Genomic DNA, 19,759 nt, shown 5'->3' on the forward strand with positions numbered 1-19,759 from the left:
TATCACTTCCCATAGGAACGCTCTTCTCTTCACCCTGCCCGACTTGTACAGCTCCATAAATAAATTCCTTACTGAATTCACTTCTTGCCCTGACCCAGCCTTCATCACCACATGTAACTACCTTAGATTAATTAGAATCCTAGTACACCAGGAACCTGCACCCCAAGAGCGCCACCTTCCACCCCTCTATTTTGACCCCAATGCCATAGACAGCACCACCATGACTCGTCTCATGATGTGTGCTACTCTTTTGCCATCCTTTTGTGGTGCACTGCTGGAAGACATGAATGACAGCAAGTTCACATAGTGCAACCACCCCTTTCTCTCCACCACCACCCTCAAAACCCGCCTCCACACTAAAGGCTACTTGCTAAGCCGAAAATTCCTCCACAAGGCCCCCCGCCCTCCGCCCACCCTTCCCCACCATTCGGATGATGAGGGGTAGAACTCCCGTTATCCCCTGTACTGTTGCCCCCATGTAACCATGGCAAAAAAAAAATAAAGAAAGAAAGAAAAGCAAAGCAAGCAAGCTCCGACGACAATGGCACACCCCTAACGACGCCTCCAAACAAGAGTCAAAGGTGTACTTCAACTCCCCATTACCACAATTCTGGTCCGCACAACCCCCGCCGCCCAGTCTTCTAACTACGTTATATTTAAGTACGCACATGCACGACACTCATATAATACCTACACAGAACTAATTCACAGTTTGGGTCCTCAAGTACAGGACAACACTCTCAGCTTGCTTAGAGTTGGACCTGTCTCCCAAACTACGTCTTGTGCACAATACAGAGACTAGCACTGCCCCTAGGGAGAGACCACCTGACAGGTTTTCACTTGCAGGTGTTGACAACCACAACCCATGTGGCATTCGTTCTTCATCAACCTCCAATGCTAATTGCCCACCCAGCACACCTGACAGGTTTTCACTTGCAGGTGTTGACAATCACAACCCACGTGGCATTCATTCTTCATCAACCTCCAATGCTAATTGCCTACCCAGCACCCAGCATCCAGCGAGCCGGAAGAATCATCCTACGCGGCATCCCCAACCAACCCCCACGTAACCGGTCACCAGTGCAGACCCCAAGCCCCTGCCCCCCCGAAGTCTTCAGTGCATACTGCCACTTGCTCCCTGCACCAGTAAGTGCCATGGGACTGGCACTCGTCTAGGAGGGGGGTAATGTTAACCCCAACACGAAGAGAGCGAAAGAAAGTGGAAAAGACGCAGGGCAAAGGCGAAAGAAAAGTAACCCGACGGAGGGAAAAGAAGGAGAAAAGGCCAAAAGCGCAAGGACAACCGTTAAAGGCCAAGGCAACCACGAAAAGGGAAAGGCGCATAAAAAGCGCACCCTAAAATCTTGTAAAAGAGTGCCGGGCTCTCACCCGTGCTATTTGTAAATATAAAAGGGTAGTGAAAAGGAAGCAAGGAAGATAAAAGGACAATGGAAAACAGGGCCCTCCGGTCATGTAAAAAAGGGAAAAAGGGAATGACCGCCCAAAAGGGAAGTAGGGTTTTGTATATAAAGTTGAAAAGTGAATGAAGAGCTCATTCTTTGGTGTGGCAAAACTAGTCTTCTTCTTCCTCTCTTCTTCTCTCCTTCTTGCTTGTGTATGCTCTTGAGAGAGGGAGTGTGAGAGTGTGAGGGAGTGAGTGTGTGAGAGAGTGAGGAATCAAGAGGGTGAAGCTCTCCACCATCTCCTCTCCCCTTCTCCTCTTCTCTTTTCTTATCTTCTCTTGCGCGCGCAGCTATGGAGGATGAGTCTTGGAGATGGAGGAGGCTTGAGGATGCTTGAGCTAGCATCAAGAATCGTGGAGCTACCAAAGTGTAAGAGAGAGTAGGGTACTCGATCAAGCATCAAGGTAAGTTCACTGCATTCGTAGGATCGACGGCGCGTCGGCTAGGTAAGAGATGGCCATGAGAGCTTGCTTGGAACTCTTGAAACAATAAGCGGTCCGTGGGTCTTGGTGGTTGAGCAAAAGCTCCCACAGTGGCGACAGAGGCATGAGCCACGAGGAAGAATGATGCTAGGACAGCCATAAAGTTCTTGTGGGAGCAAGTCATTTCACGGTTTGGCTGTCCAATCAAACTTGTAAGCGACCAAGGCACACACTTCATTAATAGAGTGATTGCCCACTTGCTCTCTACCTTCCTAATAATTCATCGGAAGTCCTCTCCCTATTACCCTCAGGCTAATGGCCAAGCCGAATCCACAAATAAAATCTTAGTCCAATGCTTACAAAAGTCGTGTCTACTTCAAGAAGTGACTGGGACAACAAGCTAATGGCGGCCTTGTGGGCCTATCGCACAGCTTATAAAACGGTTGTAGGACAGACACCTTTTAGGCTGACGTACGGAACTGAAGCCATTTTACCCTTATAATTCTTCATCCCTAGCTTGAGGCTAGCAGTCCAAGAGCGTTGGGAGGGAAGAGAGGCTTGGACCAACCGCTTGGTGGAGCTAGAGCGCTTAACGGAGACCTGACTCCTCGCCACTCACTCTCTAATTTGTGAAAAGGCTCGACGAAAGATGTGGTTTGACAAGCATGTCAAGCAGCAAGACTTCGAACAAGGGGACCTTGTTCTGCTATACTCGGTAAAAGGACATAAACAAAAGATGAAGTTTCGGGGGCTAGGGCCTTTCAGAGTACGCATGATTGGTAGGACCGGGTATGTTGAGTTGGAGACACTTGACGGTGAAGGAATAGGCTTTTTTAATGGCAGCCGCATAAAGAAGTACTATCCTCCTTCCCATCCATTGCATGAGCCACCCATGCTAGAATCCCCACTGAATGTCCGCATGGCTACCGTAACCGACCTTACAGATTAGGACGAAGAAGCAGTGGCACTGGCGTATCTACGAATCACAGTCGCAGTAGGAATGGTGTATTCTTTTGAGGCCTTGATTGATGAAGGTGCCAACTACAACATCTTGACGCATGACCATTGGACATGCATTGGTCAACCGAAACTACAGCCCACTAAGGCCAAACTCACCCTGTTTGGGGGTACTGCTTATTCACTCCTAGGGAAGTGCAAGGTGGTTGTTTCCATCGAGTCTGAAAGTTTACCAGCCTTCTTCCATGTGTTGCCTGACACTAAAGGAGCCGGTCATGTGTCCCTATTAGGTCCCACTTTCAAGAAGCAAACAAACTGTAATGTGTATTACAACCTAAACCACATACATCTTACTATCGGTAATGTGTGTATAGTGAAGACCTTCAGCAAGGGCTGTCTTGATTCCTCCACCATTACGAAGCCACCGATAGAAACCCCTACGACCACGCTTCAGCCCGAGTCTGAACAGAAGGAAACTATGGCCTCATGCCAGGCTCTCGACCCCAGGCCCAAACCCACCAAGAGTGCTCGCAAGGCCAAGGAGTCCAAGCTTATATGGGTGCCAAATCGGCAAAAACCACATCCAGGTACACCACCTAAACGTAATCCTAACCGCCAAAATCATCAGCCATCTTGACCTAAGAGCAGTCTAGGCGCTATCACCGTAGACACGCAACCACGCCGCGATGGATTCCCAAAGATCTCTTGCAAGAACAAGGATACTACCACGGCAAGCCCTGGATTTGGGTGCCTAAAAATGGCCAGCTAAGAAGCTCATCTACAAGCAATCTCACCCTAGTGAGGGAGGCTTGCATAAGTGGTGCCCAGAACATAGTCAGCAAGCCATGGCCAGCTATGGCTAGTAAGTCTCAGCTCATCTATCGACCAAAGCAAATGCCACAAGCCTTAAACCCACCTAATCCAAAGAACTTAAAAACCACTATGACTGCTCACTCAGAACCCAGCATGACCCCCATGCCCCCGGAGCTTCCTACAGCACCTTAAAGTGCTTCAGAGTGCAAGGCCCAACCCATGACACCGATGAGGGAGCCACCACTATCCAGTCCAGTTGCACCGCCCCCACCATCGGGTCTTAAACCTTCATACGCGATACAACCTTTCCTCTCCTTGGCTAAGGACCTTGCCGCGACTTCTAGGGATGACTTAATAACTTGCATTAAGATGTTGGACAGAACTTTCACTACATTCGCTAGAATTTATGAGAGGCTAGACCTAGGTCTTCTTGAAAAAATGCTTGCTTCGGATGTTCGTGCATTACCATGCACTTGGGAAGAATACGAACTTATGACCACTAAATTCCCCAAAATTGATGCCGAACTGATAGCAAACGACGAAATATCAAAGGAACAAGCTACCCTCAGAAGACTTATCACTTCATATCGTAAGCCCCCTCGTTCTGCTCTTGAACACGAGTTGCAAGAGCTCACGCAGATGGCGGGCTCGCCTTCCACGTTCTTGCAACAATGGTTTACTCTAAGGATCCAATGGGAGACAAAAGGTTGCCAGATAATGACCAATGCTGAGCAACACAAGGCCGTTAAACCCCTCAAATATGACCCTACTTATGTGGCACCTATATCATTTAGGGTTTTGGCCATTGGCCGTAACCAATATTTAGACGATCAGGTGCTCGCTCACCCCTACATGGACCAATTCCTCACTGAAGAGGAGTTACATGTTGCCAGTCGCCTCAATACTGGAGATCTCTTCCATGATGTCTTGACCTACATTTCCCAAGTCTCCATCCAACCATCTGTTCTTGATTGTCTTGCCCAACTCAAATACAATCCAAGCTTCTATGATTGGTTATTGGCCAGGTAAGTCAACACACACGAAACAACGGTTACCTTGTCCTTCCTATGCTAATCCTAGGAAGGATTCCTTGAAAGATCTGCGACAAGGGGGGGAGCAATGTGAGCAAGAGCAGAGAAAAATGAGAGTCATGCTATCTAGCTAGCAGAATTTTATAATTATTTAAGTTTCTATGAAAAGAATACTACAAGGGAAAACAATAGTAATTACTACTGTGGGCCAATCTCTAAAATTCAAGCCTCTAAGCAAGTATACCAATTTTGGGCATATACATTTTTCTCTCAAACTGAATTTTGATTAGAAATAAGCCGATTGTTAGGCATTAATGTTGGCATGGTGTGTTGACAGGTCACCACCATGGCAGGACAAGACAAAGGGGGCAAACTCCCATTCTCCGAAGAAGAGATGACCAAATTCGGCATCAGCATCGAGACACGAGGATTCAGTCAATTCACTTTCAAGAACACACTGAATCTGGATGAGGCCATCCTGGAGGAGCCTATGGTCAAAGACTTGGTGGACAGATGCCACCTCCACAAGTATGTGGAAAAGGTGGGGCAAGCCGTGGATTACGGCATGTGTGCGGATTTCCTGAGGAACTTTGACAAGGGCAGGAACTATGGCACTGTCACAATAAGGACAAGGGAGCAGGAAAGAAGAATTGAAGTGCCCCTCAATGCAACAATCATAGAAAAGGCCCTGGGGCTCGTACCCAAGAAAGAGAGACGGCCGAGACGGGATGTTTATGCCATGCTAGGGGTAAAGAAAGAAGAGGTGCACACCGTGGATGGAATCAGCTTGGCTGACATCCCGGAACCAATAGTGAAATTACAAGCGAAGATGATCCATACCCTCTTCTCGAGCCAACGGTACAATGCATTGATGAACATGATCGGGGTCCCGCTGTTGGAAAGCATTGCAGCAGGAGTCCCTGAAGAGATATACTAGAATGGGTTCGTGCAAAAGACCATTCAAAGTTCAGCCATCCTCCTGGCTCCGGCGGAAGCACCAGCAGGGAGAAGAATCCCCTGCCTCAACCGCACATTTTGCAAGGAAAAAACCTGTGTCAAAGGCAGCTACAATCAAATACGGTGGTATTCTGATAGCCATCATAGATGAAGCAATAAAGAATGCGGGCGTCATGGAAGTCGAAGAGCAGCGACTGAAGGAACTGGCCGAATTGGCAGAAGCTACACGAAGATCTGTGGAAGAGACCCATGGGGGCGGAGAAAAACCCGTAAGTCCCCGCCATAAAGCCGAAGCCAGTGCAAGTGTGGAAGCAGCTCCAATGGTCGTAGGGAAGGGCAAATCCCTACTATATGTCAAGATTGTGGGAGAGAAGGAAGGAGTCTCACTTGAAGCTTTCTTGCTTGCACAATGGGGGAATACACATAGAGATGGAGGCTGAAAACAGTTTTCCTCTTCTTAGTTGTGTAAGCCAAAAAAAACTCAAATACAAAGAAATAGAAGAACCCTATATATGGATCTCAAACCAAACTCAACTAACTAAGGTGGCATGCTAATTGAGCCACGAACTAGAGTAGATAAGGATAGCTGTCATGTAGCTATTATTCATGGGCGGTGTACCAACCGCATCTACAACTGACAAGTCGGTGACATAAATACACAACGGTCACCCTGGCGTATCATGAGTGGAGCTCGATATCTCAACACTCCCCCTCGAGCTCAATCCCAATTCTTGCACACCAAGCAGGTCTCTGAACTTGCATAGCTTCTCTGCGCCCAATGCTTTCGTGAATATATCAGCTACCTGATCCTCTGTGCTGACATAAACTAGATCAATAAGACCTAGTAAAACCCTCTCCCGCACATAGTGATAATGCACCTCAATGTGCTTTGTTCTAGCATGATAGACTGGGTTATTTGCCAAGTGTATACTACTCATGTTGTCACAATAAATGACAACTGGCCCATCTGTAGGCTGATGCATATCATAAAGTAGCTTATGCAACCAAGCTACCTCACATGCAACCATTGCTGCACCCCTGTACTCGGCCTCTGTGCTCAACAAGGCAACTATAGGCTGTTTCTTGCTGCTCCAAGTGACTGCAGCACTCCCAAAAGAGAACACATATCCACTGGTAGATCGTCTCTCAGAAATGCTACCAGCCCAATCAGCATCAGTGTATCCATGCAGCTGTATCTGAACCCCAGTCTCATAAAATAGTCCATACTGCAATGTGGACTTCACATACCTGAGTATGCGTCTAGCCGCATCCAAATGCGGTTTCCTTGGAGCCTGCATAAACTGACTTACCAATCCAACAACATAGCTCAAATCTGGCCTGGTAATAGTCATATAAATCAAGCTTCCTACTATGCATCTGTACATAGTAGGGTCTTCCAGAAGCTCACCTGCATCTGCGCTCAGCTTCACATTCTGCTCCAAAGGAACTGAAATAGGCTTACAGCCTGTCATCCCATATTTGGACAGCATGTCCAATCCATACTGCCTCTGCAAGAGCTGTATCCTACTTGGTGATCTAATCACCTCAATGCCCAAGAAATAACGCAGCTCTCCCAAATCCTTCATCTCAAACTTTTGCTTCAATAGCATTTTCACATGAAGGATATCTTCATCACTGTCACCTTTCATAATCAAATCATCAACATAAATAACAAGTAGTATAATACCTTTCTCTGTTTTTCTCACATAAAGTGAGGAATCTGCCTTGGAAATCTGAAAGCCAATAGTGACAAGATATTGTCCTATCTTATCAGACCATGCTCTAGCTGCTTGCTTCAAGCCATACAATGCTTTCTTCAACCTCCAAACAAACTCAAGATGAACAGCATGCACATAACCTGGTGGCTGCTCCATATATACCTCTTCTTGCAAATCACCATGCAAGAAGGCATTCTTTACATCCATCTGATGTAAAGACCATTCCTTTGATGCAGCCATATCAATGACTGCTCTTACGGTTTCCATCCTTGCAACCGAACTGAATGTTTCTTCATAATCAATGCCATATATCTGTGCATACCCCTTGACTACTAATCTTGCCTTCTATCTATTCACAGAACCATCTGCATTGTGCTTCACCTTATAAACCCGCTTACAGCCAATTGCATTATTACCTTTAGGCAAAGGTACCAATTCCCATGTAGCATTTACTTCCAAGGCATCCATTTCTTCATCCATGGCTTTCCCCCATTTTTCTTTTCCCATGGCTTGCTCAAAAGAAGTGGGTTCTGGTCCCTGTATCACTTTGACCATATATGCATAGTGAATGCAATAAATCCATCATATTTCAGCCTATCCACAGGATACCTAGCTCTGGTAGACCTGCGCAAAGTAGGTTCACTCCCAGGTGCTCTCAAAACATCCCTGGTCTTCCTTACTCCAGGTGTAACAATAGAAGGAATACCCAACTCATCATCAATACTCTGTTCTGAGCCACTGGATTCACCATCCACATAAGAGTGACCTGCATTCGCATCAAACATGGGCTGATCAACCTTCTCTTTTCCTTTTCGTGATACCTGCATACCACTATCTGCATTGCTTTGAGAAGATTCTCCTGATCTCAGTCTGCCTGTCCATGGCAAAGAATGTGAACCACTGCTAGAGGATGCTCCAGGTCCACTAATATTTTGTGACTGCTGTTGTGAATTTTGTGCAGCATTACCATTTTGTGCATCTACATCATCAATCACATTTACTGGTTTATACGAGCTAGTCATCTCATCAAAAACAACATCTCTACTCACTGTAAACTTATGAGTAGAAGGGTTATAGCATCTATACCCTTTTTGCTGCAGAGAGTAACCAATAAAGATGCACTTCTCAGCTTTTGGATCCAACTTGTATCTCAACTCATCTGGCACATGTACATAGGCAATGCAACCAAAAAATTTCAAATGAGAAATATCTGGTTTCCTACCAGTATACCTCTCCTCTGGAGTCATCCCATGTATTGCTGCAGTGGGAATCATGTTCATTATGTAGACTGCTGTAGCAACTGCTTCAGCCCAATAAAAATCTGGCAGGTCTTTTTCATTGAGCATGGCACGAGATACCTCTCCAATATGCCTGTTTTTCCTTTCTGCAATTCCATTTTGTTGTGGGATATGACTGCATGAATATTGCTGCTTTATGCCATGCTCCTGCAGGAACCTTGCAAACTCATTTGAGAGGTACTCTCCCCCTCCATCTGACCTTAGGCATTTTATTTGCAGACCTGTTTCTTTTTTAGCCATAGCTTTAAGAGTTTTGAAATGCCCAAAAACTTCACTTCTCTTTTTCATAAAGTACACCCAAACTTTTCTGCTATAGTCATCAATAAATGTGACAAAATAATGACAGTCTCCAAGAGATGCAGCTTTAGTAGTCCACACATCAGAGTGGATTAATTCCAATGGCTTTTAACTCTCTTGAACATGTCTAGGAAATGGTTTCCTTGCCTGTTTTCCAAACTGACAGGCTTCACATACCTTATGCATTTCTGCAACCTTGAATCTAGGCAATCCTGCAACAATATTTTGGGCCTGCATTGATTTAAGTTGCTGTACATTAACATGACCAATGCGTTTATGCCAGATATCAATATCTGCAAAGTACACCGGTCCCATGTGCAAACATTGCTGCACTCAATTCAGACATGTCTGCATCCAACGTAAACATTCTGCCCTTCTTCTTTCCTTTTGCTGTCAAGCGACCTTTATTTTTCATATCCTCAACAAAGCATGCATGAGGATTAAATCTGACCTGCAAGCCCTGTTCAACCATTTGACCAACTGAAACCAAATTCTTGGTGATATTCGGGACATGAAATACATCGGACAAGTATTTCTTTTTCCCATCCTGCATAGATAAATGAATTTTTCCAATCTGCACAATAGGATGTGTAGTATCATCACCAGTCTCCACAAATCCTGGTTTTTCCATTTTCCTTGCATCCTCCATCCATTCTGCATGACCTATCATGTGGTTTGATGCACCTAAGTCAACATACCACACATCGTTGCTTTCTTCTACACTTGTCACAGAATTGTTCATGTGCTGCACCATGAACAAATGCTCATTTCTGTCATCACCCTGTCTACTAGAAGATGCATAATTCCCTTGTTGCGATTTTTCATTCATGATGTCATTCTGCTTTTTATAGCAATCTTTAGCCATATGACCCATTTTACCACAGTAGTAGCATTCAACATTACTGTTTGCATTTTGGCCGCTTTGCCATCCACCATGACCTCTTTGGCTCCCCTTGCCTCTAGAGTTACCACGTCCTCCTCCATAGGACTGGTTTTCTTGAGTTTGCTACATATTCTGATTTTTACCACGGCCTCCAAATCGGCCTCCTCTATCTCTGCCTCTACCTCTTCCAGCATTTGAGTAGAAGACAGCTTCTTTTGAAGTTTCTCCTGAAGAAGATGCACCACCATTTCTCTGCTCCTCAGAAATTAAAAGAGCAATCAACTCCTCAAAATCAGGAAATCTTTCACGGACGGAAATGGATGTTCGGAACTGTGCATAATCCTTTCCTAGACCATTCAAGGTCACAGAAACTAAATCATCATCTTCCACTGGCGACCCAATGGAAGCAAGTGCATCTGCAATCTTCTTCACCTTCATGTGGTAGTCATTGATGCTCATATTTTCTCTTTGCACATTGTGCAACTCTTGCTTGAGCTGCATTTTCCTGGCTTGTGTATTTGTGCTATACATTTTTGACAAAGTATCCCATGCCTCCTTTGGCGTACTTGCATCTTGAATATGCACAATCATAGAGTCTGAAATGCTGATAGACAGCCAGTACATAACTTTCCTGGCTCTCTCATGCCATGCTTTAAATGCCTGCATTTGCTGTTGATTGGGAACATTAGGAAGAACTGGTTCTTCTTCATTTCCTGCAACAAATTCCCAATATCCTTTTCCCATAAGGAAATTCATCATTCTAAACTTCCATGCTTGGAAGTTGTTGTTGTCAAGCTTTTCAGTGAATGACAATCTGTGAAAGAGAATCAGACGCCATTACAGAACACTGCAAAAAATTTTGTCACTGCAAAGAACACGGCAAATCTGCAAAACTGGTGAAAGTAGTATTTGACCACACAGTCACTTCCTAGTGACGATTTTGCATATATAGGAACAAAGGATGATTTTGTAACTCCCAATGTCTCTGCACACGAGCATACGATGCAATATCTGTGGTAACTTTTCACCGACCTGTAGAACAGTGGTCGCACAGCATAAAATAGGGCTTTTTCCTGAGTGCGTGCAGAAAACTTCCTGAGTGCATATACTGCCCTCTTGCTTCACCGTGAAGGGCATCTCAACCTGAGACAATGCACTCTTGCAATTTTCGGCTGTGCCGCCTGCAGAGATCTGCTCCCAAAACAGAAAATGAAAGAAACACTGCTCCTCTTACCAGAACACCGCAAGCTTGGCTTGCTTTCTTGAGCTCCTTACCACGAACAAGGCTCTGATACCATGTCAAGATTGTGGGAGAGAAGGAAGGAGTCTCACTTGAAGCTTTCTTGCTTGCACAATGGGGGAATACACACGGAGATGAAGGCTGAAAACAGTTTTCCTCTTCTTAGTTGTGTAAGCCAAAAAGAACTCAAATACAAAGAAATAGAAGAACCCTATATATGGGTCTCAAACCAAACTCAACTAACTAAGGTGGCATGCTAACTGAGCCACGAACTAGAGTAGATAAGGATAGCTGTCATGTAGCTATTATTCATGGGCGGTGTACCAACCGCATCTACAACTGACAAGTCGGTGACATAAATACACAACGGTCACCCTGGCGTATCATGAGTGGAGCTCGATATCTCAACACTACATCCACTTCCTCCTTTGTGCTGAGAACAGCTGAAGCTACGACTACAACCACTGCACAACCCACACCTCCCCTCGACACGACACAACTCATGACCATGGTGCAGATGCTAGTGAGCAAGGTGGCCAAAATTGTGCCTGAAACCAGATTGAAAAGGCCCACTACCGCCGCAAATGCAGAGTCACGGCAAGACCCTAAACGACAAAGGCTGGAGGCATCGACCACCACACCCCATACTCCCATGCCTGCCGACACTGACTATGATGCATATGTGGTCGAGCTACTAACACAATTGGACAAGGCAAAAGAAGAGAAGAAGGTGGCCTTGCTAGAGCTAGAGAAAGAAAAATAGATGTCAGCGGCCCTTAGGCTAGAAGTCTCAAGGGAGGAAGTCGACAGACGGAGAGAAATAAAGGCCCTGCAGGACCAACTAGCAGAAAAAATGAAGGAATCCCAAAACAATGAAAGCCGCCTTAGACAAAGGCTGGAGGATGAGGAGCAGCGCCTAGTGGCAGAACAAAGGAGCCTAAAGCTACTGATGCAGCAATACAGTGATCTATAGTAAATGGTTGCTCAAGTGGAAATGCTCTACCGGGGGGTTCAGGAAGGCGAAGCCACTGTTCCACAAGAACATGCCACGGAACCCCAGTCGTGGCAGGAGCTAGAAGAACAGAACAGGTTAATAAGTGAAATCGAATTCCTAAAGAGTGAAGGGCCAAGAGTCTCACCAACTGAAGCAAAACGGCTACAGGATGAAGTGCAAAGATTACAAGATGCACTGGAGACCTCCCAGGAAGACGTAGAAACCCTCATAGCCATGGCTTTCAATCAAAAAAGGCTATTCCTCGTTGAAATCCAAAGTCAAGAGTAGCTGGTGCATGAAAAATCAGAAATCATGGCCGAGGTGCACCAAAGGCTTAGCATTTTCGATCAAGCCAGAGGGATTGCTGAAGAGCAGCTGGTTCAAAAATTAAGAGAAAGAAACCAGTTATGGTTTTTATCAAATGAGCAGCAACAGGTAGTAACCACCCTAGCGAACCAACTGGAGGAAGAAAGGAAAAGGATGGAGGAGAGAGCCATGGAATGGGAAAGGAAAAATTTTGACAGGTAAGGGACTTAACCGAACACCTGGCAGTGGCAGAATGTGAAAGAATGCTTACAGAAGCTAGGATTGAGGCTGCAGAAATAACCACTAAGACCGAGTGGGTAGGCCTTCCTCAACATGGTGCTCCATGTGACGCAAGCTGAGGGCATTGATCCAGTGGAAAAGGTGAAAAGAAAGTTGGAGCTAACCACCCGAGCTCTAAGATACGATCTTCAAGAGTGGGAGCTTCCAACAAGTACAGGAATCACTAAAGAGCAACAATTCTACTACCTACGTTGTACTGGCCTTTCCATTGCTGAGCTCAAGGAGTTAGGTTTTCAGGAGCAGGAGCAGCCACCACTACCACCACCAGTCATTCCCCCTGTGGTTGAGCGAAATGTCAAAGAGGGTTCGGATTTCGAGCAAGATGATGACAAAGAGCCACAAAGGATGCCGAGTCTGCCTCAACCCGATATCCCACAGGAGGAACCTGCAGATGCCCATCTACCTGAGCACATAGTTGCAGCAAGGAGAAGGAGACAAGAGTTAGCTGAGGAGGACCAATGCCGAGCACGCACACTTCCACAACAACTCCCTGAGGAGCCCATGCCATTGAGGAGTAATACACATCCTGTAGACTGGCCCCAAGAGTTGGTCATTTGGCATCAACAAGAGTTACATAAGAGGCCGTTCGAGCTTTCATTTGCTTTCCCACGCTCTCTGGACCGGGCCCTGCCTCTAGGAGTCATAGCCAAGATCAAAGATCTGGCTAACGAACTTGCAAACAGATGGATGGAAGAAAGGAGCATGATAATGACTAGGTGGCGACAAGAGTCACAAGAGTACTGGGAAGACAAGGTAAATCTGGTTCCCAAAACCGTTCAAGGCTATGAGGCACAGCCGAAATGGCGGAGGATTTGGGACACCAATTTTGATGCATGGACCACATTTTGTAGTTCACTCCCCGCATCTCCCCCCCACTCTTCTTTGATATTAACCTAGGAATAGATAGTAGAGCCATGACTAGGTTGATGATGCGGGCTACTCTCCTCCCTGCCTTTTGTCTAGAGCTCTTAAAAAATATGAGTGACACCCACTTTGCAAGGTGTAATCACCCCTTCTTGTCCACCACTCCTCTGAGAGCTAAAGTCGGTATTAAAGAATACCTACAAAGTCGCGCATTCTTATCACAATGCCTGCGACCGCCCCGTGACTAAATCGGTGCCATATACCTTGCCAAATGTACTCTCTCCCATTCTCCAAAAAAAAAAAAAGCCAGACAATAGCAAAAATAGCAAAGCTGAAAGATGAATTTACTACTAAACAAGTTGACAGGGAGGACACTTCACATGTGCTTGCAATCTTTCTTCACTATTATTGTGCACCACACTCACTGCATCTAGAGTCCTCTCTAGCCCCTCCCCCACTTCACACTTAGGGCACATCAAGGACATGACTTTTAGACCTGTCACCCTAAGTTTTGCACCACACCTCCAATGACGCATGAATTGGGTCCTCAAGAGTGGGACATTACCAAGGGCTTGCCCAAGGTTAGACCCATTTCCCAGTTCCACTAGCACGAGCACCATGCACTACACAGTGAGATAGACACACCCCCCAGGAAGTGCACAACTTTTCTTGCAAGTTATGTTCGTGTTTCTAGAACTGGCTGCTTGGCTGCAGAAGATCGTCCACTACATCCTCTGATGACAGGAAATTTCTCCATCAGTCAGCCATTCCCACAACTTTGAAGCTTCACTGCAGAGGTCTAAAGGGCTCCACACACTTTATGTTGCCAAACATCCGTCTCCTGATCGCTGCCATGACTGAACCAAATCAAGCAGAAGAAAACCCCAGTGTTGGATCTGCCATTGGCATAGATCTTGGAACCTCATCATCCAACGATCCCTGCCCAACGTCTCAAGATCTACGGATAGCTTATTGATTCCACAAGCCTGAAGACCTTCAACTCAAAACTAAAGACCTTCTACTCAAAGACAAGGATCTCCAACCACAGCCACGGATTTTCAAGGCAAACAGCGTTTGGGGGGTTTTTCCAGAATAAATCCCTCCAATACCACCCTCCTCAGGGATTGCTTATTGCTTCAAGTGTTTCAGATACTCCAAGGACAACCGGCTACCTAACGGGGCGCCCCAACAGTGTGAAAGATGCCTAGAATCTTCATGGAGCCTCAAGCCTGCCAGAATCTCTCCGGGTCATCGTCATCAAACCCCATCACTTCTCATTCACAAGCATCAGCATCATCTACTCACCCGGTCCACCTCGCGACAGCATCATCTATCCCACTACCTCCCACCACCGTGCCATGGGACTGGCACTTGGCTAGGAGAGGGGTAATGTTTATCACACACAGAGGAGCGGGAAATGGAAAAAAGAGAAAAGAAGGAAAAGGTGCATTAACTGGCAACTAGACCCTGGAAAAAATTAAATGCATGGGCACGATCCTCAAGAAGTCTTAGAGTCGCCCAAGGAGAGTAAAAAAATAAAAAGCACACCATTAAGTGCAAAAACACTTCCAAAACCTTGTAAGAGAGCACCAGGCTCACTCTTGTGCAAATTGTATGCATTAGTTGGGGATATCCTAGAATAGTGGGAAATGAGAAAATGGGCCAGGCTAATGGCCGGCCATGTAAAAAAGGGGGATGACCACCCATGAAAAATAAGGCATGTATATAAAGTTGAAAAGTGAATGGGAAGCTCATTCTTGTGTGTGGCCAAAGCTTCTTCTTCTTCTTCTCTTGTTTCTTGCCTTCTTGCTTGTGCTTGAGAGAGGGATTGAGAGAGTGTGAGGGACTGAGGGAGTGATTGTGTGAGAGTGAGGGATCTTGGAGAAGAAGCCCTCCATCTTCTCTCTTCATCTTCTCCTCCTCTCTTCTCTTCTCTTGTCTCGCGCGTGGCTATGGAGGATGAAGCTCATGGGAGAGGGATTGAGGTTGCTTGAGCTTGCCTCAAGGATCGTGGAGCTACTAGTGTGCAAGAAAGAGGAGGGTACTCGATCGAGCATCAAGGTAAGCTCACTACACCCGTAAGATAGGCATTGCGTGTCGGCTATGTGAGAGGTAGCAATGGTCGCTCGGTTTGAAACACTTGAGCAATAAGTGGTCCGTAGGTCTCGGGGTAGAGCTCGAAGCTCCCCTCCACTTGTTAGTTGTAGATGCGGTTGGTACATCACCTATGAATAATAGCTAGATGATAGCTATCCTTATCTACTCTAGTTCGTGGCTTAGTTAGTATGCCACCTTAGTTAGTTGAGTTTAGTTTGAGACCTATATATAGGGTTCTTCTATTTCTATTTACTAGAGTTCTTTTTGGCTTACACAACTAAGAAGAGGAAAACTGTTTTCAGCCTCCACCTGTGTGTGTATTCCCCCATTGTGCAAGCAAGAAAGCTACAAGTGAGACTCCTTCCTTCTCTCCCACAATTTTGACATGGTATTAGAGCCTCATTCGTGGTAAGGAGCTCAAGAAAGAAAACCAAGTTCGTTGTGTTCTGGTAAGAGGACGAGTGTTGCTTTCATTTTTCGAGTTTGGGAGCAAGTCTTTGCAGGTAGCACAGCCAGAAAGTACAAGAGTGCATTGTCTCAGATTCAAGGCCATTTTGGGGCCTATTTTGGAGGCAGAAGTTTTCTGCACGCACTTAGGAAAAGGCCTTGTTTTAAATTGTGCAACCACTGTTCTACAGGTCGCTGAAAAGTTACTGTAGAAATTGGATCGTATGCATGTGCGCAAAGACATTGGGAGTTAAGAATCATCCTTGTTGCCTATTGATGCAAAACCGTCACTAGGAAGTGACTGTGTGGTTAAATACAACTTTCATCAGTTTTGCAGATTTGCCCTTGTGAGGTTGAAGCTGTGGTTTTTGCAATGACAGAATTTTTTGCAGTGTCCTGTAATGGCATCTGATTCTCTTTTACAGATTGTCACTGAAAAGCTTGACAAGAACAACTTCCAAGCATGGAAGTTTAGAATGACGAATTTCCTTATGGGAAAAGGATATTGGGAATTCGTTGCAGGAAATGAAGAAGAATCAGTTCTTCCTGATGTTCCCAATCAATAGCAAATGCAGGCATTTAAAGGATGGCATGAGAGAGCCAGAAAAGTTATGTACTGGCTGTCTATCAGTATTTCAGACTCTATGATTGTGCATATTCAAGATGCAAGTACGCCAAAGGAGGCATGGGATACTTTGTCTAAAATGTATAGCACAAATACACAAGCCAGGAAAATGCAGCTCAAGCAAGAGTTGCACAATGTGCAAAGAGAAAATATGAGCATCAATGACTACCACATGAAGGTGAAGAAGATTGCAGATGCACTTGCTTCCATTGGGTCGCTAGTGGAAGATGATGATTTAGTTTCTGTGACCTTGAATGGTCTAGAAAAGGATTATGCACAGTTCCGAACATCCATTTCCATCCGTGAAAGATTTCTTGATTTTGAGGAGTTGATTGCTCTTCTAATTTCTGAGGAGCAGAGAAATGGTGGTGCATCTTCTTTACGAGAAACTTCAAAAGAAACTGTCTTCTACTCAAATGCTGGAAGAGGTAGAGGAGGCTGATCTGGAGGCTATGGTAGAAATCAGAATATGCAGCAAACTCAAGAAAACCAGTCCTATGGAGGAGGACGTGGTAACTCTAGAGGCAAGGGGAGCCAAAGAGGTCCTGGTGGATGGCAAACAGGCCAAAATGCAAACAGCAATGTTGAATGCTACTACTATGGTAAAATGGGTCATATGGCTAAAGACTGCTATAAAAAGTAGAATGACATCATGAATGGAAATTTGCAACAAGGGAATTATGCATCTTCTAGTAGATAGGGTGATGACAAAAATGAGCATTTGCTTATGGTGCAGCACATGACCAATTCTGTGACAAGTGCAGAAGAAAGCAACGATGTATGGTATGTTTACTCAGGTGCATCAAACCACATGACAGGTCATGCAGAATGGATGCAGGACGCAAGGAAAATGGAAAAACCAGGATTTGTGGAGACTGGTGATGAACTGCAGATCCTATTGTGCAGATTGAAAAAATTCATTTGTCTATGCAGGATGGGAAAAAGAAATACCTGTCGGATGTATTTCATGTCTTGAATATCACCAAGAACCTGGTTTCTGTTGGTCAAATGGTTGAGCAAGGCTTGCAGGTCAGATTTAATTCTCATGGATGCTTTGTTGAGGATATGAAAAATAAAGGGCGCTTGATAGCAAAAGGAAAGAAGAAGGGCAGAATGTTTACGTTGGATGCAGACATGCTTGAATTGAGTGCAGCAATGTTTGCACATGGGACCGGTGTAGTTGCAAATATTGATATCTGGCATAAATGCATTGGTCATGTTAATGTACAGCGACTTAAATCAATGCAAGCCCAAAATATTGTTGCAGGATTGCCTAAATTCAAGGTTGCAGAAATGCATAAGGTATGTGAAGCCTGTCAGTTTGAAAAACAGGCAAGGAAACCATTTCTTAGACATGTTCAAGAGAGTAAGAAGTCATTGGAATTAATCCACTCTGATGTGTGGACTACGAAAGCTGCATCTCTTGGAGGCTGTCATTATTTTGTCACTTTTATTGATGACTATAGCAGAAAAGTTTGGGTGTATTTTATGAAAAAGAAAAATGAAGTTTTTGAGCATTTCAAAACTCTTAAAGCTATGGTTGAAAAAGAAACAAGCTGCAAATAAAATGCCTAAGCTCAGATGGAGGGGGAGAGTACCTCTCAAATGAGTTTGCAAGATTCCTACAGGAGCATGGCATAAAGCAGCAATATTCATGCAGTCATACCCCACAACAAAATGGAATTGCATAAAGGAAAAACAGGCATATTGAAGGGGTATCTCGTGCCATGCTCAATGAAAAAGACTTGCCAGATTTTTACTGGGCTGAAGCAGTTGCTACAGCAGTCTACATAATGAACAAGACTCCCATTGCAGCAATACATGGGATGACTCTAGAGGAGAGGTATACTGGTAGGAAACCAGATATTTCTCATTTGAAGATTTTTGGTTGCATTGCCTATGTTCATATGCCCGATGAGTTGAGATCCAAGTTGGATCCAAAAGCTGAGAAGTGCATCTTTATTGATTACTCTCTGCATAGCATAAAGGATATAGGTGCTACAACCCTTCTACTCGTAAGTTTACAGTGAGTAGAGATGCTATTTTTTATGAGATGAGTTACTGGCATAAACTACTAAATGTGATTGATGATGTAGATGCACAAAATGGTAATGCTGCACAGAATTCATAGCAGCAGTCACAAAATATTAGTGGACTTGGAGTGTCCTCTAGCAGTGGTTCACATTCTTCGCCATGGACAGGCAGATTGAGATCAGGAGAATCTCCTCAAAACAATGCAAATAGTGGAATGCAGGTTTCACGAAAAGGAAAAGAGAAGGTAGATCAGCCCATGTTTGATGTGAATGCAGGTCACTCTTATATGGATGGTGAATCCAATGGCTCAAAACAGAGCATTGATTATGAGTTGGGTATTCCTTCTATTGTTACACCTGGAGTAAGGAAGACCAGGGATGTTTTGAGAGCACCTGGGAGTGAACCTACTTTGCACAGGTCTACCAGAGCTAGGTATCCTATGGATAGGCTAAAATATGATGGATTTATAGCCATTCACTATGCCTATATGGTCAAAGTGATACAGGAATCAGAACCCACTTCTTTTGAGCAAGCCATGGGAAAAGAAAAATGGGAGAAAGCCATGGATGAAGAAATGGATGCCTTGGAAGCAAATGCTACATGGAAATTGGTACATTTGCCTAAAGATAAGAATGCAATTGGTTGTAAGTGGGTTTATAAGGTGAAGCACAATGCAGATGGTTTTGTGAACAGATACAAGGCAAGATTAGTAGTCAAGGGGTATGCACAAACATATGGCATTGATTATAAAGAAACATTCAGTCCGGTTACAAGGATGGCAACTGTAAGAGCAGTCATTGCTATGGCTGCATCAAAGGAATGGTCTTGACATCAGATGGATGTAAAGAATGCCTTCTTGCATGGTGATTTGCAAGAAGAGGTATATATGGAGCAGCCACCAAGCTATGTGCATACTGTTCATCCTGAGTTTGTTTGCAGGTTGAAGAAAGCCTTGTATAGCTTGAAGCAAGCACCTAGAGCATGGTCTGAAAAGATAGGACAGTATCTTGTCA

The sequence above is a fragment of the Lygodium microphyllum genome, chromosome 2 (assembly GCF_053477565.2).
Source record: "Lygodium microphyllum isolate KBCC chromosome 2, Lygodium_microphyllum_v1.1.10, whole genome shotgun sequence".
In the NCBI taxonomy this organism is placed as follows: domain Eukaryota; kingdom Viridiplantae; phylum Streptophyta; class Polypodiopsida; order Schizaeales; family Lygodiaceae; genus Lygodium; species Lygodium microphyllum.